Source organism: Lissotriton vulgaris, chromosome 2_1 (assembly GCF_964263255.1).
Source record: "Lissotriton vulgaris chromosome 2_1, aLisVul1.2, whole genome shotgun sequence".
In the NCBI taxonomy this organism is placed as follows: Eukaryota; Metazoa; Chordata; class Amphibia; order Caudata; family Salamandridae; genus Lissotriton; species Lissotriton vulgaris.
Genome location: NC_141687.1, coordinates 192440295 through 192467733, shown reverse-complemented (window position 1 = coordinate 192467733; position 27439 = coordinate 192440295).

Genomic DNA, 27439 nt, shown 5'->3' with positions numbered 1-27439 from the left:
TTTTCCAACCATAGCTATCTCTTTTTCCAATATGCCTGTTGCCCTAGTGATAAAGGCGTCCAAGGGCCCAGATACCACCCCCTTGGACGTCTGCACCTAGACAGTTCGTACCTTGCTAGAGCGTAGAGGCATGATTAATTAGACCAAAGGCAAAGTGGTATGGTACAACACATCCAGGGGGGGTGGCCCAACCCAACCTCACCCGACCACGGATGGCCACAGACGGTCCCGCCCTTGTCCAGGGCTTCTCCCGGAACGCTCCCGCGCAGCGGTATAAATCGAAAGTTAAATAGCCTAGGCAGGGGGCGGTGCTTGAACCCCCGCTGCAGGTGTGAGGCAGAGTCAGTTCTGGGAGTTGAAGTCCCCGCGCTGCTGCTAGCGCGTCTCTCCCGCTCCTAGTTCACAGTATGCAGCCACCACAAGACTCGCTCAGGGTCAGAGAAGCTCCCAGCGCTGCAAGGAATCACAAGGCAAAGACAGCAGGGAAGCACACCTTACGCTGCGGCACCCGCGGTCTAGAGGTTAGGTACTCAGCCATCCCTGCATTTGGAGGGAAAACCTGGCACCCAGGGTGCTCTACTCCTCCCCCTGAGCCAGTAAAAATTAGTTTGCCTGAGAATTCTTGAAGCTTCCAGCCTTTCTGGTGTAGGTAGAGCAGGAGAGTTGCCATGTGCTGAGACAGAGCTGGTACAGGAACGTGAGGGGATCTGCTGCCAGGGGATACCACCACTTGGGCCTGTGTGCTGGACCCTGCACCCATATGGAACCCGCCTACTGTCCCCAGAGCTAGTGGAAGCCCCACTTCAGGATTTCAGACTGCTGTTCAGGAGGAGGTCCACGCTGCTGTGGAGGATGGTGTCAGCCTACCGCTCTGTTTTGATGAAGCCCCCCACTGACTGTTGACCGGGCCCAGTAGTGCCTGCTGCTCTGTCCCCCGGGCCCCTAAAGAAGGAGGGCCCTCCTAGGTCCCTGAAGCTGCCGGGACATTGCGCTACGCAAGCGCTGCGTCCAGAAGTGCCTGGAAGGGAAGGAGCACCTTAGACCCCCTAGGAGGTGAGGAGTGTTACCCTGGGGCTTGCTGCTTGGACTGTCTGCCCCCTAAGCACCACAATCCTAAAGCGCTGTGCCTAGAATAACCGCTGTGTGCCTGCAAATCGCTAACCTTGCCCAGGACTGTTGCAGCCTGCTGTGCCCTTGAAAGCGCTGGCCTTCAGGAGACTGCCTCGTGCCCCCAAAGCTCTGTGACCAAGACTGCCCTGCTGTGAGTGTTTTAAGCGCTGTATTGCCCTGAGAACTGCTGCTGGCCCAAGCTCTGTGAGTGCTGCTGTGTACTCTAAGCGCTAGAACCCTAAAGCGCTGTGCAGTGAAGACGCTGTTGACCTGCTGGTTCCTAAGCACTGTATTAGTAGGATTGTGCCCCCAAGTGTTGTGCGGCAGAAGCGCTGCTTGGCCTGAAGGAACTGTTTTATTGGGAAGAACTGTCTTATCCGAGGACTGCTGTCTCTTACAGCGCTGCGTCTACAAAGCTCTGTTTAGCCCCCTGCAGTGGCCGGTGTCCTTGATACTGTTTTCTTTTGGCGCTAAAGTTAACCCCTGGCTAGGGGACTGTTCTCTGCAGCCAGTCCTTGAACAGGAAATGTGGTCGATGCTAACCAGGTGCATAGGAAAGGTTGTCTCTGGTGCACAGACCTAGAAAATGTTACAGTCACTGAGTCTACTGCGTACCTGTGTAGTTTATGCCTCTTACATTTCTAGGCCTATGGTGTACTTACCTGCATGAGGTTAAACCCCAGGTGTTTAGGCCATGTTTATACGCAAAGTGTTACTGGCCTAATGAGTTCATGCATGATGTGCCTTCCTGCATAATGTTTTGTTTCATGATGACATGCCCAAAAGTTGATGCCTAGTGTTTCTTCCCCTCACAGTGATATTGCTGATGTCATGCCTAATGTTTTCCCTGCTAAAGGTATGTGCCCCATGGTAGATGTGATTATGCCTGCCTAGGCCTGATATTAAAGTTGCATGCCTATGCCAGATGTTGATGCTAGGTGTTTAAGGTTCCATTTTGCAGGAGGTGCTAATGCCAGGCCGGCTGTATTTATGCCTAGTGTCCTATATTATGCTTACAGCCTTCTGCTAAGGTGATGCCAAGGATTAATGCCTGTGTTTGCCCTGCAATACTGACCTTGTGTTACATGCCAATGGATAACATTCTTTTTATTTTCAGCCCTGGACACTAATTGACTTACTTACCTTTTTCTTACATTTCCCATTTTTTCCTTGTAAATAATCCCCCTGGTATACATTGCCCTAGCGCCAGTTGGCGCTCTACTGTGCATTACTGTTTTTGACTTTTGCAGGTTGGAGACAATACATGAGTTATTCTTTTACTTCCAACCCCGTGTTGTGTCTCTTTTGTGGTGTACCTGGTGTGTCATCTGTGGGTACTGCGTGGATGCCTAACACATGTCCTCAGGAGTTTGGCCGGCCCGCTCTGCTCCATGCTACCCCCCATAGAATTGGTAACCCCATTTCGTACATTGTTGGCGAGCGGTGGGATAGGACTTGTTTTTGCGCAGTACCACAGCGGCCACAGGTTACACTGCAAATTGAGCTTTGAAAAGTAATCACAGGTTTTTGGGGATTATTGTTTTCCTGATTATTGTATTTCCACCTGAAGGTGTTTTTGGAATTGTGTCCCCTTGTTGTACTGTAGGTGGTGTGTCCTGGGTGTACCTTGTAAGGATGGGATTGGTTTATGATAAGGATGAATTCATGGAGTACATCGAGCAGGAAGTGATAGATTTCTTCAAAGAGAGATGAAGAACCGGGTTTTACAACCCAGCGGCGCTAGGGATAACGCCCTATGTCTTCGGATTCCCTTGACTTGGCAAACAGAGACACGGGACACTTCTTGATGACGTCAAAGACCAAATTTATTGGCTGCATCCAGGAACAGAGGTCTACGAAGCACAACATGGGTGGTTCGCTAGAGACTTCACAAATTCATAGAGCGGAGCATCGTCTTTTACGCTAAAAATCACATTCCTGGCTAGTATCAATTACATACAAACTGACCAATCGTAGAGTGACATTTCAAACATATCGCATGACAACAATCCCACTTTCTGTTGTCCAGCCCACCAGAAATGACCAAGCAAAATCCAACATTCCTGTTCGAACGGGCCAGACAAACCCATCGTAATGACCTCAACCCAAATCAATAATTAAGCCATAAAGGAAGGAACAGAAGCAGATGAGAAGCAAGATAGAAGGGTGTGTGCATGTACCATAAACTCAGCAATGTCCTGCTCTTTGATCTCTATCTGACCAGCTGCTTAACAAATAACTGTCTCAACAAGGTCAGCCTCGGGCAAGGGAGTCAGCTCGTTCAGGTCACATAGAAGTCAGCTAAGGTCTACGTGTCTCAAAGACTCGTTCGGCCGTAGTCATCGGCCTATGTGAGGGCAACCACACGAAATGGCTTCCGTACACAAAATGGAACGCTAGGGTTCGAACGAAATCTATGAATACGTAGTGTTCTCATTGATCGGTTATGACGAAAACACTCGTACTACCGCACTCGTCAATTGCAGTCAACTGACACCAAAATCGTCTATATCCGACGACCTTCATTGAACGGGTTCAGAATGACAGAACCACAGGACCACAGAACCCCAAAACCACAGACCCTCCTTTTGCCCTTACATAGGCAACAAACCCATGTCAGTCTGAATCCAGGTCTATATTCATCAAATCATCAAGATGTTGCTGTAGCATCATCATAGTACTTAGCAACTCTCTCTGGACAGGTCTCCTCGCACACGAAGTAGCACAGAGGCCACATATAGCAGGAGCACACTGTACACAAAGAGAGAACAGGATAGCTAAGATCATCCCAATGACGATCAGAATCTTCCATCCCCACGTGGATAACAATCCCCAAACCCATCCCATCAACGACCAATCTCCCTCGTCTATATGTACAGACTCGGAGATCTTATGTAGCTTGGAAATAGCCTGGAAAACTGTTGGAGCGTTGTCTGGAATGAAAACGCAGCAGCTCGATTGAATCAGTTTACACAACCCACCTCTATCTGCAAGTATGACATCTAGCGCAACTCTGTTCTGAAGAATCATAAGTCGATCCGACTGGAGCTCAGCAGTCAAGTTACTAAGGGCACCGGCAGTTTCGACTATGGTGCACTCAACCACTCTCGTCAACTGTCGAATGTTCCTGCTGTTAGCCATAGGTCCCCAGAACGGCAGAAAACCCTTAAAGAAATCTCCCAATTCTTGTCCTGCGGTATCTTCCTTACTGAAGACACCTCTAGCAACTCTCGTCTTATGGTAATCTGCCGCAGCTGTAAAAGTGGGAGGCAACAGGAACGAAACAAAACATGTGCCCAAAAAGTCAGGGGGCAACCATGTGTACGCTTTATCGTAACAGATGAAATAGGTACCCTTAGCTGCTAGGAATGCTGGGGAAGTTGCTCGTGGAACATACTACTCTTGAAATGGCCCTCTTCTTTGCAATACGCACACTGATTAGGACCTACAGGAAAACACTGTTGAGAAGACTCAAACCTTTGCGAGTTTCTCTGATATTGCTGAGGTTGCTGATAATCGCGCTAATTAGTACGAGGTAGATAAGCTTGCTGTAGAAGAACTTTAGTCTTCAATTCCTTAGCCTTCCTATCCGCTTTCTCTATCTCATCCTTACTTCTATTCTCATAGTACTGGGCAGTAGCCAAAATCTGCGCTGACGTAGAAACAGCCCAAGCACTCTCGGAATCCTTCAACCTAGTGCACAATTCGGGAAGCAAATTATGAACAAATTTATCAACGAACAACCGTTGACCACCTTCTGTACTCATGTCCTGACCACTGTGGTCGACAAAGGTCTCTTCGAACCGCGTGAAAGAGTCAGACACAGTCTCATCTTTCTTCTGCTTGCATGCAGAAAACTTGTCCCAATTACCACGCAAAGCAGGCATCAAAGTCTTCATATAATCAATAATTCTACCAGGGAGTTCAGCAATCACATCCTCAGGTTTAGCACCACCTACTTGTCTAGTATCTGCAGCTCTAAAATTATTCCATGTATCACCTAATTCATGCGCATGATCTGTATGACAAATCTTTCCCCATATAGGCTGTGGAACAACATTCCCAAACAACATGTCTGTGTCGGCTAGATTCATAATACATAAATCCGCAGTTTAAGATAGCTTCTTATAGTACCCTGCTGGATTTTTACCTGGATCCGGCAAAGTCTGCTTTAGGGCTAAAACTTTAGCACGTTTCCATGGAACATGTAACCAAACACGCTGAAAGTGTGGCGGAATAGGTGGACCAGCTTGTGCATCACCAGGTCTCCAAACTGGGGGAATCTCACGCATCGGATATTGATGCGCCTTTCTCCTACCTGACGAATCAGGCTCAAACAGTCGCTGAGAAGGAGATTCACTCCTAAATGACAACAACGTCGCAACTGCTTTCTCAACCCCAAGACCCACAACAGTCCCTTTCGCAAACTCAGAATATATACGGTACAACTCAGGCGGAGTTTGTCCTACTTCACCATCTTCCCTTTGTTCGCGAAGAAAGGAACACATCATATCGAAAACATATCTTTGTTTCGGTGCTTCCCATTGATGGAAAACATCCATAACACCCTCGAGATCATAAAGCGAAGGATACGTAACCCATTTACGCTCTAAGTGATCTAACACTCTCCGTTCATCAGGACCAGGCAACTGACCACGCAATTGCTTACGCTCTACAACAGGAGACATACCTAATGAACCCAAAAGAGGAGAAAAGAGACGAGCAACAGCATCAGTCATTCTCTGTTGAGCAGAAGGAGAAGTTGACAAAAGAACAGGAGACGGAGCAGAATGAGAAGAAACCAAAGTCGGAACAGTAATAAGAGGAGTAAACAAGACAGGCGTAGGAGTAGCAGACGAAGGAGGTAGCAAAGTCAGCGGCCCTTGAGAAGGCTGCACCAAAGGAATAGGAGCCAACGGAAAAGGAGTCAGCTGTCGAGGAATCACAGGTGGCAAAGCAACCAGAGGTTGCGCAACTACAACTTGTGGAGGTGCCGTAGCTCTCCGCACATAAGGGGGTGGCGAACTCAATAGATGCGACATTAAAGGATCTTTCACAAGGTCTTTCTTTTCTTCTTGCTGTTGAGGTGGCAAATCTGGATAGCACTTGTCTACCGCAAGTTTACGCTGCCTAAGCATCTGTTTGCTTTCTTGTTCTTCTTCATTATCCCTAAACTGTATAGCAGCTTGCACCATTGACATACCTCGTTCTCGTTTATTTTTCTTCGCTAACTTAATTTCTTTCTGTTTGGCTTCCTTTCGCCATAAGTGGAAAGAGTCAAACATCGCCGGCCGGGCTTTCTTCTTTAACAGTTTAACTTCGAGATTGTCTAAAATCTCTGTTTCAAAGCTACCATAACGGGGCCACTGTAGGACACCGTCTTTCCTGGTATATTTGATCCATACTTCATTATACGCGATAGGGCCCACTCCATGTTTTACGTAGATCTCATAGGTCGGAGTTCCAATCGGAGGAACCGGACACGAATCCTCCAACCGGGAATCCCTAGTACAACCACAACCAAATATCTTTCCAAGTCTGCTAAGACCAGGCATCTTCACTCACTAGTCTAGCTTCAAACTTCAAGGAAAATCTCAAAATGATAGTCTCGTGAATACACGAGTCCCTCAACTTTGGGGCCTGCAGGTACCAAATCAAAGAATCCCGAAGGGATACCAAAACAAAACTAAGGACTGGGAGACGCTCCACTCATACTTAACTGAAATGTCAATGGCGTCACCAGAAGACCCGTCTATCGTCTCGCTCTACAAATCGTCTAATGGCTCCAAGACAGGCGACAGTCAGTGCAGCAGTCCTTCGTAGCCGTCGGAAAGTGGGGAACCTCGCAGCAAAGACTTTCGGACCACGACAACATACAGGGGTCGATGAAGTGGCAGGCCTTCCTCCAGAATTTTCACACGAAGCTCCTCACGATCTTCAGGCTTGGACCGGTACCGCTGAAGTCGCCCCAGGTTGGGTGCCAACCGAAGAATCGGGCTTTAGAACCCAGCGACGCCAGGGATAACGCCCGATGTTTTGGGATTCCCCTGCCTTGGCAAACAGAGACACAGGACACTTCTTGATGACGTCAAAGACCAAATTTATTGGCTGCAACCAGGAACAGAGGTCTACGGAGCACAACACGGGTAGTTCGCTAGAGACTGCACAAATTCATTGAGCGGAGCATCGTCTTTTATGCTAAAAATGACATTCCTGGCTAGTATCAATTACGTACAAACTGACCAATCGTAGAGTGACATTTGAAACATATCCCATGATGACAATCCCACTTTCCGTTGTCCAGCCCACCAGAAATGACCAAGCAAAATCCAACATTCCTGTTCGAACAGGCCGGACAAACCCATCGTAATGACCTCAACCCAAATCAAATCAATAATTAAGCCATAAAGGAAGGAACAGAAGCAGATGAGAAGCAAGATAGAAGGGTGTGTGCATGTACCATAAACTCAGCAATGTCCTGCTCTTTGATCTCTATCTGACCAGCTGCTTAACAAGGAACTGGCTCAACGAGGTCAGCCTCGGGCAAGGGAGTCAGCTCGTTCAGGTCACATAGAAGTCAGCTAAGGTGTACGTGTCTCAAAGACTCGTTCGGCCGTAGTCATCGGCCTATGTGAGGGTAACCACACAAAATGGCTGCCGTACACAAAATGGAACCCGAGGGTTCGAACGAAATCTATGAATACGTAGTGTTCTCATTGATCGGTTATGCCGAAAACACTCGTACATACCGCACTCGTCATTTGCGGTCCGCCGACACCAAAATCGTCTATATCCGACGACCTTCATTGAACGGGTTCAGAATGACGGAACCACAGGACCGCAGAACCACAGAACCACAGAGATGGATACCCCTATTAGGCAACATTAGAAGGAAGTTGTTCCATTAGGAAGCCCTTAAGAGGGGTGAACCCTTAGAGGTAGGTGGGGACCTGTCTGATTACCCCTCCGCGTATTTGAAGGGTGGATTTGGTAGAGACCAGAGGGAGGGCACCTGGAGGGTGGTTACTCTGATAATGAGGAGGAAGAAGGTTATAGGGCAGAGACGCCAGTAGCTGATGAGGACACCATAGATAGGAAGTCTCGTACTGGGTCCAGTCCCATCCCTTTCCCTGTCCGCAGAACAGTGGGTAGATAGGAGAGAAGAAAGGGCGCATCAGCTGGTGCTGGTGCTGGAGAAGCTCAGGCATGCCAAGGAGTTAGCGCAGCTGAGGGTTGAAGAAAAAAGGCTAGAGACGGAAAAGGCCCTAGCGCAAGAGAGGATGGCGGAGGCGGAGAGGGCCTTCACCAGGGAGAGAGTAGCTCAGCTGGGTAGGTTGTCCTCTGAGAGTGGTTGTTTTAGTGGTCTGGATTCATGGGTGAGGGTGGGATCCAGTGGTGGCAGCAAGAGTAGTTCCAGTGCAGGGAATCCCACTCCCAGAGTCCAGGAGACGGTGCCTGATTCCCAGGAAGAGGGGGACGGTTTAGTGTTCAGGGGCAGGGGAAAACTGTCCCACCAGTCCTGGAAGGAGTTTGCGGAGGAGTGTTGGACTGCATTGGAGGATTGGGTGGTGAGTAGAGCAGTCGACGATTGGGAAGGCCTGTGCCATGCAGTTATCAAGGAGCACATGCTAAGGAGTTGTGTCCCAAGGTTGCGTCACCACCTGTTGCAGTGTAGATTCTCAGACCCCAGGGAACTTGCATGGGAGGCAGACCTTTGGGTAAGTGCTAGAGAGTCTAAGAGGGCTTTGGGGAGTGATCCAGAAGGGAATGGTGCAGGGATCTTCCGACCCAGCGAGGTGGGAGAGGTGAGGAATAGCCCAGCTAGGTCCCAGGATAGTGAGAGGGTTGTAGGACCTCACATCCTATCTACAGGAAGGCGTGAGACGGGGAGGTGTCCCGAGGTGCCCCAACTGCAGTCACAGGGCCTAGAGAGTTCCATAAGGGAACCCCAGGTTGGGAGCCTATGCTGTCCGGATGTGCCTTCCAGTGACAGGGATGCCCTCGTGTCAGGAGAACCCAGAGCATCTGTAATCGGAGCTCCAGTGGTTCGGGGGTCTGACTAGTCGCAGGGTTTAGATCCTGGACTGGGGTTCCAGGTTCAGGGGTTGCCTGACCGGGAGGGTGGGGCACTTGTAAGCAAGGTCCCTACCGGTTTGACTCCCAGGGGTACTTCTCCAGGTAGGAGGGTGCGGAACTCTGGGAGGGGGTGCAGATGGAGGAAGGACTCTCCTTTGGCACCTGCTCAGCCACAGGGCGTAGATGTAGGGTTGGGAGGCCAGGGACAGGGGTTGCCTGACCTGGCGGGTGGGACGTCTGTAAACAAAGCCCCCCTGGAATTGACTTCCAGGAGTACTACTCCAGTTAGGAGGGTGCGGAACTTTGGGAGGGGGTGCAGGGGGAGGGAGGACTCACCCCTGTCACCGGTTCAACCTGAGGGTTTCGACTCCAGGTTGGGGAGAGAGTGGTGTTCTGAGGGTGTACCGAGTAGGAGGAGAGGGCGGAACCCCAGAAGGAGAGGTAGGGGGAGGAGAGACTCACCCCTGAGTGCTGGTCAGCCTGAGGGTTCGGACACCAGGTGGGAGGACCAGTGGCAGTTTGGTAGGAGGAGAGTGGTCAAAGGGCACTACGGGCCTGAGGCTAAAGCCTCCCACTCTGTGAGAGAACGAGGGCCAGAGACTTCTGGATGACCTAGAGGCCAATCCTGGCCACATCCCACTAGAGAACACCAGTGGGGTGGTTTGGTTGGTGAAGGGAGGGTTGCGAGAGGGAACCATCAGGTTCCAGAATGGCGAAGAACCTGCAGATGCCCCTGCAGTTGCGGGCCTGCATCCACCTTTTTCCGCCCCAAGCAGGGAAGCCCATCAAGTCAATGATTGGTCTACCCTGGCTTTTGGCTGGGTGGGAGTTGTGTTGGACTTGCCCTTTTCCCAAGATTTTTCGCTTTTCACCTCCCTGTTTTAGGATGTCTTCCCCATGGTAAATAAAATTGTATAGGCCATGTGTGGTATGAGATGCCCTGTTTAATGTGACAATCCAATGCAATGGTGTGCAGTTATTAACCACCCATTATAGAAATGTACCCTGATGGAATTCTGAATTCAAAATGGATGCCATGGCTGTACGTTGTGCCACCTGACTGCAGTAGGTTAGCGGTCTAGATGTTAGGTACCCAGCCATCCCTGCATTTGGAGGTAAAGCCTGGCACCCAGGGTTCTCTACTCTTCCCTCTGAGCCAGTTAGAACTAGTTTGCCTGAGAATTCTAGAAGCTTCCAGCCTTTCTGGTATAGGTAGAGCAGTAGAGTTGCCATGTGCTGAGCCTGAGACAGAGCTGGGACAGGAACGTGAGGGGACCTGCTGCCAGGGGATACCGCCATTTGTGCCTGTGTGCTGGACCCTGCACCCATCTGCAACCCCCTACTGTCCCCAGGGCTAGTAGAAGCCCCACTTCAGGAGTTCAGGCTGCTGTTCAGGAGGAGGGCCACGCTGCAGTGAAGGATGGTATCAGCCTACCGCCCTGTTTTGATGAAGCCCCCACTGACTGTTTACCTGGCCCAGTAGTGCATGCTGCTCTTTCCCCCGGGCACCTGAAGAAGGAGGGCCCTCCTAGGTCCCTGAACCTGCCGGGACCTTACGCCACGCAAGCGCTGTGCCCAGAAGCGCCTGGAAAGGAAGGAGTACCTTGGACCCCCCAGGAGGTGAGGAGTATTAACCCTGGGGCCCATGGGGCTTGCTGCTGGGACTATCTGTCCCCTAAGCACCACAATCCTAAAGCACTGTGCCTAGAAGAAGCGCTGTGTGCCTGAAAAGCGCTAACCTTGCCCAGTACTGTTGCAGCCTGCTGTGCCCTTGAAAGCACTGGCCTGCAGGAGACTGCCTCCTGTCCCCAAAGCGCCGTGACCAAGACTGCCCTGCTGTGAGTGTTTTAAGCGCTGTATTGCCCTGAGAACTGCTGCCGGCCCAAGCGCTGTGAGCGCTGCTGTGTACTCTAAGCGCTAGAACCCTAAAGCGCTGTGCCGTTAAGACACTGTTGCCCTGCGAAGCGCTGCACTGCTGTAAGTGTTAGTGCCTGACCTGCTGGCTCCTAAGCACTGTATTAGGAGGACTGTGCCCCCAAGCGCAGTATGGCAGAAGCGCTGCTTGGCCTGAAGAAACTGTTTTATTGGGAAGAACTGTCTTATGAAGTTAAAACGAAAATGTTTCCTTGGTGTTTCTATATTATAGTTTTGCACCCTATTTTATTCAGATTTAGTTTATTTATGCTTTATAAACCAGTCACATAAAGCTAGATCTCACCAATGACATACTTCACCACTTACTCACAACATGGGTATACGTAGAACCACAAAATTAAAAAAGAGATGTTACACCTTGCAACTCCAAATGTTTGATTTGTATTCAATTTATTAAAATAGTTTCATTTATTTAGTTGATCTGAGCACCATATTCTCTATTGTCTGGATTTTCTAACAGCTCATCCATTAACTATAACAAGTTAACACATATAGCACATTATTACACTTTATACAATATAGTACCAGTCTTCTTTATACTATTAAAAACATACAGAAAATCAATTATAAAAAAAATGTATAAAAAACCACACAGGTTAGTTGTCAACGCGTTTTGGTCGGTTCTGCTATGCGCACCACCTTCCTCAGGACAGTTAAAAAAAACAACACATTAATCTGTGAATACAAAAAGAATTTTTTCAATATCACTATAGTACATTTGGATTGCCATTTCATCAATACATAGCTAAGCTTATTCATCTCTCTTTTTAAATTACTATGTGTAGTCCCACTTATATCACTTCATCATTCCCCATTGTCCATTCCGGGCTGTCCCCATTCCTAGTTCCCACATCCTATGCTTTGTCCGGATTTGCGTAATTAATATCTGCCAGACTCTTTTATTCTCATCATAGCATATTCTCTAGACATTTTTCTTGAATCTAACAACTCTACCTTTTCGATCATCCATTCATCCCCCTATTGGGTCCTCATGTATGGGCTGATCCTGTTTATACACATGCCCACTGTTGTATTATGTACATTATGGCGATGACACTCAAGTCTCTGACAGGGAGGGCTGCTTATGCTTCTATGTCATGACACCTCCTTTCCACTTTATCACACTCAGGGGACAACTCTGTAGCTTTATGTGACTGGTTTACAAGCATAAATAAACTAAATCTGAATAAAATAGGGTGCAAAACTATAATATAGAAACATTAAGGGAACATTTTCATTTTAACTTTGTAAATTACCTAGTTCCCTTTGGTGCAAGGGTTACTCTCCTTCATTTGTAAAAGAACTGTCTTATGCCAGGACTGCTGTCTCTCACAGCCCTGCCTCTAAAAAGCTCTGTTTAGCCCCCTGTAGTGGCCGGTGTCCTTGATACTGTTTTCTATTGGTGCTAAAGTTAACCCTTGGCTAGGGGAGTGTTCTTTGCAGCCTGTCCTTGAGCAGGAAATGTGGTTGATGCTGACCAGGTGCATAGGAAAAGTTGTCTCTGGTGCACGGACCTAGGAAATGTTACAGTCACTGAGTCTACTGCGTACCTGTGTAGTTTACGCCTCTTACATTTCTAGGCCTATGGTGTACTTACCTGCATGAGGTTAAGCCCCAGGTGTTTAGGCCATGTTTATACGCACAGTGTTACTGGCCTAATGAGTTCATGCATGATGTGCCTTCCTGCCTAATGTTTTATTTCATGCTGACATGCCCAAAGGCTGATGCCTAGTGTTTCTTCCCCCCACAGTGATATTGCTGATGTCATGCCTAATGTTTTCCCTGCCAAAGGTATGTGCCCCATGGTAGATGTGATTATGCCTGCCTAGGCCTGATATTAAAGTTGCATGCCTATGCCAGATGTTGATGCTAGGTGTTTAAGGTTCCATTTTGCAGGAGGTGCTAATGCCAGGTCGGCTGTGTTTATGACTAGTGTCCTATGTTATGCTTACAGCCTACTGCTAAGGTGATGCCAAGGATTAATGCCTGTGTTTGCCCTGCAATACTGACCTTGTGTCACATACCAATTGATAATATTCTATTTATTTTCAGCCTTGGACACTAATGGACTTACTTACCTTTTTCTTACTTTTCCCATTTTCTCCTTGTAAATAATCCCCCTGGTATCCATTGCCCTGGCGCCAGTTGGCGCCCTACTGTGCATTACTGTGTTTGACTTTTGTAGATTGGAGACAATACATGAGTTATTCTTTTACTTCCAACCCTGTGTCGTGTCTCTTTTGTGGTGCGCCTGGTGTGTCGTCTGTGGGTACTGCGTGGATGCTTCACACATGTCCTCAGGAGTTTGGCCTGCCCGCTCTGCTCCATGCTACCACCCGTAGAATTGGTAACCTCATTTCTAACAGGAGTCCAACACTATTGCCACACCAGCCGACAAGAGAAACCAGAGGCTACCTGTAAACTTGGCCTACACCTCAACCGCGGCAGCGATACCATGTCTTGGCCACCGTTGAGGGTTGTGCATGCGACTAAGTAACGGCTCATCAGTGGTCTTGCAGCTGCCCCCAGTTGGCACATAAGCGGTACCAGCGCAGCCCTCCCACAGTCCCGTAGCAACCCCAATAACCGGCCTCCCCAGGCATGAGAGTTAGAAGAGACATTGCCCCACCGACAGGTTATCGGTTACAGCCAAGCAGTTCAACAGAGACAGTCGATCAGGCAACACCTCAGTGAACTCTCACCATGGGCTCCATACATGCTCCTGATGCATCCCATTGTATGGACTGTTAAAACTCACTACAGACCATCCTCGACGTCAGCAGAGTGGATCCATGCAGGACTGTAAGACATGTTCTCATCAGTGAGCGGACGGTATGCAGCGGACGTCTCCAGGTCAGCGGTCGTGTCCTGAACCCTTTAGGTTTAACTACGAGAGACCGCCAAGATGGTCCTGCTGTAGGCAGAGTCACCAGCCCATGTCTGATGTCTTCCTGCCACCTGACTCATAAGGCTGATGGACGCTGTGGTGTTTAGTTGACTGTTATTTTTCCCGACAGGTTGGACTAATGTTTTGGAATGTAGAGTCCTGCTGGACACGTTCTAGCGTTTAGCAGGCATCTGTATTCCCAGCCACTCCCTTGAAGGTTGGACACACTTGCACAACCACCCATCCATCACAGGTGTCACGAGTGACGTGGCCCTGCAAATAAAAGGGCCTGGGTGCACGTTGCTCGTGGCCAGTAACTATACCATACCACCTCGTGTCTGTGCCTGTTATTCTCGCCATGTGGGCCTAAGGCCCGACACCACAGGAACGTGCTTTGATTGTAATCAGCCAGAGCACAATAAAGGAGATGCTGTCTGCACAAAGAAGCCCCAAAAAGGTAAGCAGTCCCCAGGGATTTCTAGTGTAAGTGTAGGGGTGGATAGTGCCCCAAATATGGGTAGGGAAATGACAGAGGCAACCTTAGTGTCCCTGGGTGGGGTGTACATTGCAACCCTGGCCAACCTATCCCCAAGCATAGAGAAAGCCTATCATCAATGGAACTGAGGTTGAGGCTCTGAGAGACACAGGAGACAGTGTGACTATGATCATGGACACACTGGTGTCCAAAGAGCAGATCCTGTCTGGTGAGTATCACTAGGTGGCCTATGCAGACAGCAGGACAAAACTCCATCCAATGACAGTGGTGTATTTGGAATTAGAAGGTGTGACAGGCCCTATGAAGGTAGTAGTGTCTCCTGTACTCCCATTACAGTGTTTACTTGCTCTTGAAACACCTGAATGGTCTGGGAAGAAGACAGGGTTCCATACTGGAGCTCCCTGAGTGGGTTTGTGCTGTGACCAGGTCACAGACTAGCCAGAAGGAAAACAATGGACATTTGGACTCTGGAACAATGGCCCGTGCATTCATGTACTAGGGTAATGGCTCTGGTGAGCAAGGCTATAAAACTTGAGAAGTGCAGCAGGAATCGAACCCTGAGGGAGAGGATCTAGCCTCTGAAGAACGGATTCCATCCTGTCAGCCCTGGCAGGCTTAGAAAACTGACAGGAGCCGGGGGAACCTCCAGAGAGAAGTTTTGTTAGGGGCAGATAGACTGTCCTACCATGAGACTGTCCTACCATACAGTGGAGAAGCGTGGCTCAATGGTTAGAGCGGCAGACCCTGATGCAGAGGTCCGGCCCGGGACCAGGGTTCAATTCCTGCCTCGGCGGCTCTTGGACTTAATCTCCCCGGACCTGATAATTCTTGCCTCTGTGCCTAGTCTTATCATGGGTCCCACTCTGTGACTCTGGGCAATAGCTTGCTTAATCTCCACAACTGCCCCAGCAGCGCTTGGATGCCTGGCTTCACCTTGGGGGTGTCCAGGAGTGGACATCGCACAGGAAAGCCAGGAAGGGTTCCACAGCGGTATGAATACAGAGCTACGAGACCTCTGGGTAGAAGGCGTTATATAAATACAAACACATTTACATTTACATGAGGGCATGATGTGGATTACCTTCAAGCAATAAGAAGGGGATGCCAGTGGGTTCCACATAATCTACTGGTAAAATGGACTACTCTATACTGAGGCCTGAAACCTCAAGGAGGGGGCCACCAGGAGGTTGGTGGTGCCACAGAAGTACAGAGAACTCATTTATGTATTTATATATTTATATAGCACACTACTCCAGGGGCATCTAGGGGCTTGAGGCTCCACACATAGGCAACCGAGAGCAGTTAGTGAGGTGTTTTATGAGAGGTTATAGGGTATACAGCCTGGTTTTAAGTCCCTTCCTGAAGGAGAGTAGATATGGGGAGTTTTTTTTACTTTATGGGCATCGCATTTGACTTGGTGATGCCCATAAAGTCATTTGGCAGGTCGTTTTGGGCAGAGCAAGGCTTGGACCCAGTTGGTAAACCATTTCAATTGGTCCCTTAAGTCTGAGAAGGTAAAGGAGTTCTGTAGCTCATGTGTCACTTGTCAGGCCAGAGGCAAGATGGGGGAAACTCAAAGGCACCCTTGATACCAATGCCAGTGGTTGGGAATCCCTTTGAGAGGGTGGGGTAGACATTGTTTATCTCCTATACACACCAACGTCATTAGGGAATAAGTATATCTTGGTGGTAGTGGACCATGTCACAAGATACCCACAGGCAATGTACCAGAGTGGAATTCCCAAAGGAGGTTGATTCAGATAGGGGTACAAGATTTATGTCAAGCTGTATGAAAGTGATGTAGAATGAATGGGCTGTTACCTACAAGTTCACTACCCTATATCTCCCACACTAATGGTTTTGTTGAAAAGTTCAATAAGACCCTGAAGGGCATAATCAATGGTTTGTCTGACAAACTCAGGAGGAGATGAGATGTTTTTCTCCCATGCCTACTGTTTGCCTACGGGGAGGTCTCACTAAAAGGGGCAGGTTTTAGTCCATTTGAGCTGTTATTTAGGCAATCTCTGAGGGGAAATGTTGTGCTTTCTGAGAGAGTCTATAGAGAAGCCTTCAAGGAAGCAAAGGACAACATGTTTGGCACAGGAAGTCTCATAGAGTCTTGAATATTAATAGATTGAAACCCAATCATGACTGGGAAGACATGACCATGTTACTGGTCACATGTGAGGGAGAAGAGGAGGAAACTGAACCAGTGCCAGACCTCCTCTCCAACAATGTACAAGATTGGTCAGTGGAGGGAGTTATACATCCCCAAATTTGCAGGCCCGCAGCACAGACACTGCAAGCAGGTGCTAGGGCAGTTTGCTGGTCTGTTCTCTTTGACCTCAGGGATCGCTGACTGGTGTGTGCACCACATTGATGCTGATGACAGGCCACCTGTCAAAAATAAGCTCTACAGGATGTACGACCACGTCAGAGCCAACATCAAGGATGAGGTGGCTAAGATGCTGGAGTTTTGGGTAATTGAGCTCTCTGATAGTCCATGGGCCAACCCAGTGGTACTGGAGCCCAAACCGAATCCCCTGGGGATGATGGGATAGAAGAAGTTAAGGTTCTGTATGGACTCCATATACAATGGAATGCAGTCACTAAGACTGTTGATCACCGTTTACCTAGAGCTGAGGAGCTCATTGATAAGTTAGGGGCTGTTATGCATCTGAATGCATTTGATTTTACTTCAGGCTACTCGTAGAATACCCTCACTGAAGGTCAGCATTCTCCACACCAGTGGGACATTACCCGTTTAAAGTAGTTTCCTTTGGCTTAAAGAATGCCTCTGACATCTTCCAAAGGTTGTTTTACATGGTCCGGTTTTGGTTGGAGCTGTTCAGTGCAGCTCATCTTGATAATATAGCTGTTTACAGTGCTACCAGGGAGGACCACTTAAGGAAGTGCTTCAGGCCCCGCAGCAGGAAGGCCTGCATATTAAGGGCAGCAAGTGCCAAATTAATAGGGCAGAGTTCTGTGGTGTTCCCAGCCACCTGGTAGGTGGAGGCCATGTATAACCTCTCCGGGCCAAAATCCAAACCATTTTGTATAGGACAGCTCCTACCACCCAGACACAGGTCAGGGTATTTTCTTGGTCTGAGTGAGTACTTTATAAGATTTGTTCAATACTATTGGACCATTGCGGCTCCCCTGATAGAACATGCTACTAAGAAGAGGCCAAAGAAAGAGATGTGGACCCCAGAGTGCCAGAAGGCCTTTGACACTCTGAAAGAGGTTTTGTCTTCAGCACCAGTGTTAGTGGCCCCTAACTACACAAAGTAATTTCAGACAGATGCTTCAGAACAATGGATTGGAGCAGTATTGGCACAAGTAAATGAGGAGGACCTTGATAAGCCAGTTGCCTTTATTAGTCGGAGACTTCTCACCAGAAAAGATGTGGTGCCATTGAGAGGTAAGTCTTTACTGTGGTTTGCCCCCTGAACAAACTGAGCCCATACATGTTTGATACTCACTTTCATGCTCAAACTGACCACAGACCTCTCAGATGGCTCATACAGATGAGGGGGGAGAATCCCAAAGCTATTGAGGTGGTCCCTTTCCCTACAGAGGATGGACTTCACAGTGGAACACAGACCTGGGGTTGCCATGCCAATGAGGATGGGCTGTCGAGGTTTTTCCACTTACCTGATGAGTACTACCTGGGTGCTAGTTACCCATCAGCTTTCGTTTGGAGGGCCCATGTAAGAAAGTCCTCCTTTTGACCTGTTCACCCCCATTTTCTGATGAATTATGCTGGTGGTAACTGACTGTATCCTGGGCTCTCCTAACTATGCCCAGGGCCAGTGCTATGTATAAAAAGGTACATGTAAAAGTGTTCACTTACAATTGGCAATGACAAACCCTATAATACCCAAGTATATAATAGGGCACAGAGATTTAGAAGCCCAGTAAATGTTCTGCACTTGCATGTGCGCACTGCTGAGTGCCTGCATTCCCCAAGCCCCCTTTTTTTGATGAATGATACTGGTGGTAACAGACTGTATCCTGGGTTCTGCTAACTATGCCCAGGGCCAGTGCAATGTATAAAAAGTAAGCCTGGGCGGAAAAATCCGCTCCGCTCGCGGAGTTTGCAGATTTTTGGCACCTCCACGTTCAATGTAGAATACGGAGTTACCAAAAACTCTGCGGCGGAGCGGAGTTTTTCCCTTGTTTGTGCTTTCTAAATACACTTTTGCGCGCGTGGTAGGGACTTACCGGTATTCCTGCGTTCGCCGACGAGTTTTCCCATCAGTTGGCGTGTGCCACAAAATTTTGGTAGCCGGCCAAACAATCCGGAGAGAGTGTGCAATTGCGAGCACATCACTCAAGCACACCATCAGACATCCAGTGGAAGTTTAGCGAAGCTCGCGATGCCGAACACGCAAAATTTGCAATCTGGCAAAGAATATCTCTCGAGCAGCATAAAACCTTCTAAAAAATGATGATTTGAATGAAAAAACTCCTCAGATTGACATTTAGCTGTACATTTTTGTGCAAGGAGTCCTTTTTCTTTTTTTACTTTTGTTTTAGAGAGGAAGGAAGTGCCCCAGAGTCTCCAACTTCCTGTTCCTGTCCAGAAGGCTCCTCCCAGTGCCTAGTCCATGTCCTGTTCACTTTTCATTTGGATTTGGAGCTGGAAGGATCACTCTTTGTGTCTGATGCATCATATATAATTGGATTTGAGGACTTTTGGATGTGTGTACTTTTGGATTTGAGAAGTATTGGTGTTGTTTGTTTGATGGGGCATTACAGTTGCTGCAACTACAATTTTTGTACTTTTATTCAATTTTGAAAGAAATGTATTGTGGGTAGCCAGTAGGCCCAGAGATAGTCATATTGGGTACATGAAATAACTGTTTCTGTGGTGTCTGTTAAATTTAAACATGATTTAGGGGATGGATGGCATTGGATCTAATTGCAAAATGTGTATTTTTTGTGTATTTCACTTTTTTGGTGTGTGTTAAATAAATACCTTTGTTGTGTGTGTGTGTGTGTGTGGTTGTTCTGTAACTTGCATACCTTGTTTAGCCCTGTGGAGTTTCGTTTTTACATTTTATTGAATTAAAGTTGTGTTATTTAGCATGCCTCTTTTGGCTGGCCATATAGGCCTGCTTGAGTTCATTGTTTTCCAGGACTCCTGCTTTTTGTGACTGTGAGTGACCATTTGGCTGGAAGCCATTTTATGGTGGTAGTTTAGAAGTGTGCTGCTTTTGCCATATAGGCCTGCATGTGTTTCCTTTGTTCCTTTTGGCCTAGACTTCTTGTTGTTGTAGGCCTGACCATGTGGCTGGCGGCCATTTTGAAGCCACGCAGTGTGCTTTTGCCATAGGCCTGCATTGCCTATCTTCCCTTTCTTGTTGTTGAGGGCCTTTCCATGTGGCTGGTGGCCATTTTGTGGTGGTAGTTTAGTAGTGTGCTGCTTTTACCATATAGGCCTGCATGTCTGTTCTTTGTTCCTCTTGGCTTACTGCTTCCATCCCCTTTGCCAGCTGCAGCTCCCTGAATGACGTGATGAGCAAATCAATGCCAAACAGGTTCCACTTCCATTACATTTGTATTTTTGTTTTTGTTCTTCTTCTTTCCTATCTTTCCTGGGTGTACACAGTAAGAATACCATGGACACCCTTGTTGTCACAAATGGCTACACTGTTTTCTTTGTAACTTAAACTGAGCTAATAAAATGTAATAATAAAACACTAACAAGTGTGACCACCACACACGGTTATATATTATATTTGTTTGTTTGTACTATTAATAATTGAAACACAACAACAGATGTAACATTTCACAGATGTTCTTCTCCTGGCTTCTCTGCTTTTAGGTGCACAAAAAGACAGAGGAGGAAGTGTCATCAACACACGTTGTACTGCCAGAGAGAAGTCCTGCTGCTTACCAAGTCATTTCCACGTGTGACCAAAGACATCTCTGCAACTTGTGCACCTGCATCCTCCTGAAATCGGAAGGAAGAAGATGGCCCCAAAGAATGGTACCAGGTCCTCCAGTACCAAGAAAGTTGCCAGTGAGAAGAAAGAACAGAAGAAGGAAGTGGAACTGCCACTTACCAAGACTGGTATGCCGGCCAATATGTTTTTTGGGAAAGCAAAAATGACACCTGCATCAGCGGTGTCCGGGGACCAAACTGGGAGAAGCACCTCTGCATCAGCGGGCCCACCCCACCAACCTAGGCCCAAGCTCATGAGTGTCGCAGAGGTAGACAGTCTATTTGCGCAAACGTCAACGAGCACAGATGTTGAAATGTCATTATCACAAAGTAGTACACAATCAACGCAGGTGGAAACTCAGCAGATAATTGGGCAATAGCCGGAACAACAGCCAGAATAACAGCCGGAACAAAAGCCGGCACAACAGCCACAACAACAGCCCATAATAATAGTTGTTCCTCCCGAAGTAGAGGCAGTTCAGGAAATTGAGCTTCCTGCAAACGAAGAGAAGCACGCCACTCTTTCAGAAGTTCCATTGTCTTCCAGATCCCCAGCAAGGAAAAGGAGGGTTAGTCCATCAACTTCTTCTTCAAGCCCCCCTTCTGATGATCTAGATGCCACTTGGAATACACCAGCTCAGTCAGAGAGTGAGGCACGCTGCAAGGAGATCGAATGGACCGGGGGAGTTGTACCGCCTTCATAGGACCAACAATAGACCTTACGAGAGAGTGCCTTCCAAATAAGAGGACAATAGAAACGTGCAACAAAAATGCGGATTTCATGGGCATCAATAACCAGGAATTGATTTTAAGTTTGAACACAGATTAGGATGCCAGTACGCACAAAAGATATAGAAACCAGAGCGAACGCACATGACTAGCATGAAATAAGGATTTTATTAAAAGTGGTAACCAACCAGCGCCCTTTACTAAGAGAGACACATCATACAGTCTTGAAAAAGATGGTATATAACTGTTAAAAGCCATCGAAACGCGTAGACGCCCAGACCAGCACAATCACGAGACCAAACTCATTCCTGCAGACAAGACTTTCGAAGCAAGTCCAGGATTTAGTTTAATATTGGTCGGTTTTGATGTGCAATTTTGATGACAAATAGTACTGTTTGTGTTTGTCTCTTTTTTTGTTGTTGTTCTCAGCTGACAAGCAAGATAACCAGCTTGTGTTTGGAAATTGGTGTTGTAGTAGTAGATTTATGAATTTCAGATGCACATGGTTGTGGTACATACTGTATATGTTTTTAAGAAAATTATAATTTGATTTGTGTCTTTTTTTAAAATACTGTAATGTTGATGAAATTTCGTTTTAACATAAAAATAAAACGTGAAAACCTTCTTTTGAAACAAACTTTTTGTCTATGTATTATATGTGTTGGAGATTGGTGCAAATATATGGGCTTATGTCTCAGTTGTTTTCGCCAAGGGATACCTTGTTATTTCACTCTTTGAGAGTACCCTATTCCCCTGGTGTGTTAAGGGGTCTCTCTCGTTTATTTCACATTTATGGTACAGAAAGAGGCAAGAGAAGTGCAGAAAGAGGCAAGAGAGGTGTAGAAAGAGGCAAGAGAGGTACAGAAAAAATCAAGAGAGGAAGGAATGTGCAGAAATATGCAAGAGATGTACAGAAAGAGGCAATGGAAGTGCAGAAAAAAGCTGGAGAGGTGAAAAAAGAGGCAAGACAAAGTGCAGAAAGAGGCAAGACGGGTACAGACAGAGGCAAGGAGTTGCACAAAGAATCAAGATCGGTACAGAAAGAAGCAATAGAAGTGCACAAAGAAGCAGGAATTGGGCAGGAAGAGAAAGAAATGTGCTTACAGAGGCAAGAGAATTGCAGAAAGAAGCAAGAGAGGTGAAATAAGCAAGATAGGTGTAGAAAGAGGTAAGAGAGAAGCAGAAATAAGGAAGAGATGTGCAAAAAGAAGAAAGAGAGGTGCAGAAAGAGGCAAGTGGGGCACAGAAAGAGGTAAGAGAGGAACAGAAAGAGGCAAGAGAGGTGCTGAAAGAAGCAAGAGAGTTACATAAATAAGCAAGAGAGGTGCAGAAAGAAGAAAGAGGAGTGCAGAAAGAGGCACGAAACATGCAAAAACAAGCACGAGGGGTACAGAAGTAGGCAAGAGGGGTGTACTGTTGTGTTTCTATCTAGGACCCTAATTCGATATTCCCGATTTATGCCCTTATGTGGTTATAATAAATAGTATCCTTATAAAGGCATAAGAATCATATCCATATTTAGTAATAGCCCATGCAGTCCAAAGCACGGCAAGGCTACTCCCATAGACTCCTAGAAAATACAACGCGTTCTTTAAACAAACCAAGCCTCCAGCAGCCCTGGAATCCCCCTGCTTTTGTTTTGATTTGCACAAGAACACCTGGAGTCCAGAAAGAACTGTTAGTTCTTTTTGACGTCTTATGTCCAACCTTACGTCAAACCCGGCACCTTTCAGGTATAAATATACCAACGTTGCCTCAAGCAAACACACGGTGGTGTGGAGCAGAGCGGCTATCCACTTATCCGGAGCCCAGCAGATGCGAGAGCAAGAGGAAGCCGCCCCTCCCCTTTGACGAGCTGGAGAAGCTGCCTTTTCTCACGCCGACAAAATCCAGTTCCGGTGTTCCCAAGTCACCCTCGCGGGTTGCTGGGAGATCGAGTCCTGAGAAGAGAGATACAAGACCTCCTTCATTCGAGAACCAAGGTACGGAGCTGATTAAAACCTTAGAGAGAATTCTTGATTCCGATACTTGGCAAAACTTAGCTTAACTTAAAAACTATAAACTCACTTACACCTTCTCACGTATTAGGCTTAGGTCAGGTACACTGGGGTAGGCGTATCTAGAAACACCAGTTGAGTTCGTTAGTCAATGTTTTTATGTATGTATATATTTTATCCATTTTAAAGTATCATATGGCTAAGAAACCGTATCAATGCTTTTACAGTATTATTTCATAATACTACTTTTACAGTACGCATTTTACTTTATGATATGTATTGCAATTGTGGCAATTCATTTCTCTTGCATGAGAAAGAAGACTGCTCAATAAAATAACACCTTTTATTGAAAACGCCAGTCTCTCTATTTCTCTGCACTCTGGTGGAACTAAGCATGCACGATTGACTGAGTGAAATAGCCGTCTATTGTTTTCACACGACTCTAGAGATACACTCTTTATTCTGAGGGAGCAAAGTTGTCATGTTTATGCGGTTGTCAGAAGCTGAATCCCTTCTTGTCTGAATCAGGGAAGTTAACCCCTCCCTATTCATTCGAGAAAGTTTCTAGTGACCTCTGAGCTAGCTGGCAAACCTAAATTAAGTCTAACATAATCAGTAGAGACCTAGATGACCTCAGTCCTACGTCTACACTGCTGTTTATGTTATTCCAATGCACAGAGCCTATTGGGAAAATATGAACTACACTACAGTATAAAGAGGCAATAGTGGTATAGAAAGAAGCTAGAGAAGTGCAAAAAGAGGCAAGAGAAGTGATAAAAGAAGCAAGGTAGGTGCAGAAAGATGCAAAATAGGTACAGAAAGTGGCAAGGGAAGTGTAGAAAGAAGCGAGAAGTGCAGAAAGAGGAAGAAATATGTAGAAATATGCAAGAGAGGTACAGAAAGGGACAAGAGAAATGTACAAAGAGGCAAGAGAGGTGTAGAAAGAGGCAAGAGGGGTGCAAAAAGAAGCAAGAAAGGTACAGAAAGAGGTAAGACAAAGTGCAGAAAGAGGCAAGAGGGGTGCAGAAGGAGGCAAGAGGGTGTACAAAGAAGCAAGATAGGTGCAGAAATTTGCAAGAGAAGTGCAAAAAGAAGCAAGAATTGTGCAAAAAGAGAAAGAAATGTGCTGAAAGAGACAAGAGAGGTGCAGAATGTTGCAACAGAAGTGCAGAACGAGGCAAGAGAGGTGTAGAAAGAAGCAAGAGAGGCAAAGAAAGAAGCGAGAAGAAAGATGCAGAAAGAGCCAAGAGGGGGTAGAAAGAAGCAACAGAGGTACAGAAATAAGAGAGTGAGATGCAAGAAGAGGTAAGAGAGGAGCAAAAAGAGGCAAGAGGAGTGATAAAAGAACTAAGAGAGGTACAGAAAGAGGCAAAAGAGGTGCAGAAAGAGGTAAAAGAAGTGTAGACAGAGGTAGGAAAAGTGCAGAAAGAGACATGAGAGGTGCAGAAAGAAGCAAGAGAAGTGCAGAAAGAAACAACAGAGGTACAGAAAGAGGAAGAAATATACTGAAAGATGCAAGGGAGGTGCAGAAAGAGGCAACAGAAGAGCAGAAATAGGCAAGAGAGGTGCAAAAGAGACAAGAGGGGTACAGAAAAAGCAAGAGAGGTACTGAAAGAAGCACAAGAAGTGCAATAAGAAGCACGAGAGGTACAGAAAGAAGCAAGAGGGGTGCAGAAAGAAGCAAGAGAGGTGCACAAAAGGCAATATAAAGTACAGACCAAGGAGAGTGAGGTGCAGAAGAGGTAAAAAAAAGTACAGTAAGAAGCAAGAGAGGTACAGCAAGAAGCAAAAGTGGTGCAGAAAAAGGCAAGAGAGGCGCAGAAATTAAATGAAATGAAATTAATTTGTACTTGTAAAGCGCACTTATACCCCAACCGGGGTTTCCTGGCACTGTACGCATACCGCTGTGGAACCCTTCCTGGCTTTTCCCTGTGAAATGTCCATTCCTGGGCACCCCCAAGGTGAAGCCAGGCATCCCAGGGCTGTTGGGGCCATTGTGGAGATCAAGCAATCTAAAGCACAGAGTTGCAGAGTGGGAGATCCATGAATAGAACAGGCACAGAGGCGAGAATTATCAGGTTCTTGGAAATTGAGCCCAAGACCCGCCGAGGATGGAATTGAACCCTGGTCCCGGCCCAGACCGCTGCATTAGGGTCTGCCGCTCTAACCATTGAGCCACGCTTCTCCACTGTATGGTAGGACAGTCTTATGGTAGGACAGTCTATCTGCCCCTGACAAAACTTCTCTCTGGAGAGTCCCCCGGCTCCTGTCAGTTTTCTAAGCCTGACAGGGCTGACAGGATGGAATCCGTTCTTCAGAGGCCAGATCCTCTCCCTCCACACTACTCCAAGATGAAGGAATCTGCAGAAAGATGCAACAGTGGTACAGAAAGAGGCAAGAGAAGTGCAGAAAGAAGCCATATAGGTGCAAAAAGAGGCAAGACATAGTGCAGAAAGAGGCAAGGGGGGTTGAGAAGGAGGCAAGAGGGGTGCACAAAGAAGCAAGATGGGCACAGAAAGAAGCAATAGAAGTACACAAAGAAGCAGGAATTGGGCAGAAAGAGAATGAAATGTGCTGACAGAGGCATGGGAGTTGCAGAAAGAAGCAAGAGAGGTGAAGAAAGAAGCAAGAGAGGTACAGAAAGAGATAAGATAGGTGCAGAAAGAAGGAAGTGATGTGCAGAAAGAGGAGAGAGGGGTGTAGAAAGAGGTTAGGGAAGCGCAGAAACAGGCAAGAGGATTGCAGAAGTAAGCAAGAGAGGTGCACAAAGATGCAAGAGAGGTGCGGAAAGAAGCTAGAAAAGTACAAAAAGAGGTAAGAGAAGTGAGAAATGAAGCAAGGTAGGTGCAGAAAGAAAAAACACACAGGAGCCAAGAGGGAAGAAAAAGGTACCCGTGGGATCGCCCTCCACTCAGTCAGATTCAATATCAAAAGATCCCTGTACCTTGGACAATGGTTAGCCTACGTCTATTAGACATGAGTATAAAGATTTTCTGGATACCACACTCTCTAATTCCAGACACATCCCCTATCTGTTTAGGTTAAGGTGTATAAACTCTAATGCCTTTCTGTCCACAACAAACCACTGTTTGTCACTTAAAAAGGGGAGATTCCGGGCAAGGTTCAACTCGACGTGTCCAATGATGTCTGCCGAATGAGACAGTCCATACAACCACACTTAGAAAATAATAAACCAAATGGAAAAATGTGTGGTGGAGAGGAAGGCACCTCACGGGCGAAAAACCCTCAGGGATCTTGGCTGATGTTTGCCAATTCTATGCCCCTTTCTCATCATCGGTTGCCATTCTTTTTCCAAAAAGAAAAAGGTGTCAAAAGCAAGAGGTGCGTGCAGAAAAGTGCAGGACAAAGAGCTAGGAAAATAGCTCCATGATGTGACAAACAAAGAAGAGTAAAATAAAATCAAGAGACACACCAATAATATAATTTTATTATTAACTCTGGTGTGTACTGGTGAAATTAAAAGGCTGGTAGCTTACTGCCGCATACTAACCCCAACATGCAGTGCCCCATGAGGCGCGTTTGCAGAGTTACGGAGAAAGGGCAGCATGGCCTCCAAAACCATTTTAGACATGCCACTGTTTGGGACTTACTGGAGGTAATAGGAGGGAAGTTGGCCTCAATGGATGTCATTGTTATTATTATTATTATGGATTTATAGAGCGCATGGCTACCCTTGGGCTTCCCAGCGCTGAGCAGTGAGGCACTGAGTATAGACAGGTTATACCTTAAAGATATTGCATAAATAGCCATGTTTGGATCTTTTTACGGAATTGTAATTCCTCTTCTATCTGCCTGTATTCCAATGGTAGGGAATTCCATAATTTGGGCGCAAGGTAGGAGAAAGATTTTCCTCCACATTTTTCCGTTCTGACGTTTGTCTGATTTAGCCGGTCTTATGCGCTAGATCGCAATTTCCTCTTTGGAATATGGGGGGAGATTAGACTTCTTACTTTTTTTGGCCCCTTGTTGTGCTGTGCTATATGAGTTATGACCAACACTTTAAACTTGATTCTGACCTCCACTGGGAGCCAGTGTAGTTTTCGTAGATTTTTTTTTACTGATTCCCGTGCCGGGATGTTACACAGTATTCTTGCTGCAGCATTCTGGCCTATCTGCAATTTCTGGGTAACATATTTAGGTGACCCCAGGAACAGTGAATTTCCATAATCCAGTCCCGAGATTACCAGTGAGTGGATCACTGTTTTCCTTAATTGAGTGGGTATTCTGTCTAAACTTCT